The following is a 2,500-nucleotide window of genomic DNA, read 5'->3' on the forward strand; positions in this document are numbered from 1 at the left end:
TAAAGATTGTGCCAGATTTCACGAAATAAACTGAAGAGAATTTACATAACATAATCTTTTCACTTGCATTTGTTTTTTTACATGAATGTTAGATTTGTTAGCTTAGTCTGGCTCACACAAAGTTTATATTGCAAATCTTTGATGCAGATCAAGAGTGACTTTCAAAAATATTAAAACAGCTTACTGCTCAAATTGCTGTATGTCTGTTCCATTGCTATAATATCAAAATTCATGTCAGTGAAAATCATGACCAAATCATTCTTACTTTTCACATCAGAAAGTTTTCATACAGGCCCTTTCTATTCAGAAATAAATTAATTAAAATCCCCTCAACGTATGAACAGAGAAACTAAGGCTTATCTTATAATTGCTAAAGCCTGCAGCTAATGCTCTTGGCTTGCTGTGGACCCTCTAAATTCCATGTCCAGATAGTTATTTCACTTATGTCTTTTATTTTTCTATATTCAATTCATCTTCAAAGACCTAGAGATTTTCCTCCTTACATAAACTATCCAAATAAAATCAACCATATTCACAAAATTAAGTAAATGCCACATAGCGCAATGGAAAATGCTTTTGTTGTTAGAATAACTGCTAAATTCTTAACAAGGTTCTATCATTGAGCATTCATGCCTCCCAGCAGACAATCAGAAGCTGTGCCAGTTTCTTCTAATTAGGCAATAAATAAACTTCCAATGCTCTTTGTCAACTAAAACTTTGCGTTGTTTCATGGCATTCTTTGCAGAAACTTCAACTTTCTCCAAAATCTATGACAAAAGGTTACCAATTCAGGGATAAGAATGTCGGATAAATATCTTGCTTTCTAACATAGTGTTTTCAATATTGCTTTCTAACATAGTGTTTTCAATATTGCTTCTTGATAAGAGAGAAATTTCCAGATGGCACTGATAACAGAATCCTGGCATTCATTTTTATTCCATTGGGACTCCCATAAAACTTTTTTCTTCATGACAATCAAATAATCATTCTAGACTATATGAATCTTGAAATATGAGTAAGAATAAGAATCTGAATAATACTGAGAATTAGAAAAAGAAAGAAGACAAGTAATATTAAAAAGTAAAGAAAGAATAATCAAAACTGCATGATAAAAATTATTTCTTTAAACAAAATACCCTACATGTGATAATATCTCTACTATATATGTTATCAATTAATAAATTCTAAATGCAAATTCACTTAAATTTACAAAACCAATAACCCATGCATATACCATACCAACTGATTACCAAAGCAACATTCCAGTTCTATCTAAATAATTAATATATAACAGTTAAGATGACTTAGGTAAATAAGTTGAGAAGTAAGTTAGTTTGTAAGTTCACTGTGCTTTAAGTTAAAAAGTTGGCATAAAGGTGAGCCTACAGCTATTTAAATGATATATAACAATACCAAGGGAGTATGATATGTTGTGTAAGACAGAAAAGATAGATCTGTGCTTAGCTTCAAATCCAATTCATGGACCCTTGGGATTAGAAGTTACTTAAAGCTATAATCATATTATACATGTATAATTTACCTTACTACTATATAATATATACACACAACTTTCACTCAGTTTTTCCTCTAAAAATTCAAAGTATGTTTTGCCTGCCACACCTTTGTTGTAATAAATCCTCTGGCACTGTCCATTGTGTCTTTGTTTCACATTATATTCACATACATGGCTCCACAAGCACTGAAGACATCATGGAGTAAATTACTACACACACCTGATTTCACCTGTTTATTCCATTCCTTGAATTTTCAGGAAGGAATATTTCTATCATTATTGTTACCACCATTAATTTCATTATCATTATCATCATTACTATCATATTTTCATTAACAATACTAATAGCAATAACAAGAAAACTATTCTCCAAATATTCATAGAATGGGATAAGTAAGAAAGGTCAGCATAGTAACTGCCTCTCTGGTTACTATGTACTTCTGGAGCAATCTATGTTTACACAAAGCTAATAAAACAAAATGAACAGCAGACAGAGCATTATATATGCACTCTAGGCATCAACAAGTTGATTACAATAAGCAAGAGGCCTCACAGAAAACACATTATTCAACCATTCCACTAGACAAAAGAGAAACCAAATGACATAGATACTCAGTCACCTTTGCCTCAAGGACGAAAACTCAGCCCATGTCCTATAAGAACATCATGGTGAAATTCTCCACTAAAAAGCTGCCACCAGAGATCTGATTCGTGCATCTTTACACTCAAGATATTATAACCTATATACAAAACTGATAAGGGTTCTACTGCCCCAACGAATATGGCAATATTTCATTCCCGTCTTACATGAAGACCAATACGAGTTTCTGGTAAATATTAGTCTTGTATTTCTACAAAATCCTGATGACAAAAATTGAAAGAATGCATTTGAATCTAAAAATGAAAAGAAGAATATCAAAGATACCACTCATAACAACACCAAAGTCCAGCAATGCCTTGAAATCCCCATTTGAAAAAAGTCTACAC

At 31.9% G+C, this 2,500-nt stretch overlaps 1 protein-coding gene across 5 annotated transcripts in view; it reads right to left on the minus strand.

The window, feature by feature from the left end:
- Positions 1-2,500, minus strand: part of LOC125041373 (transcription factor MafK-like) — a 30,647-nt gene that overhangs the window by 11,422 nt on the left and 16,725 nt on the right. The window lies entirely within an intron of this gene.

Source organism: Penaeus chinensis, chromosome 30 (genome assembly GCF_019202785.1).
Source record: "Penaeus chinensis breed Huanghai No. 1 chromosome 30, ASM1920278v2, whole genome shotgun sequence".
In the NCBI taxonomy this organism is placed as follows: Eukaryota; Metazoa; Arthropoda; class Malacostraca; order Decapoda; family Penaeidae; genus Penaeus; species Penaeus chinensis.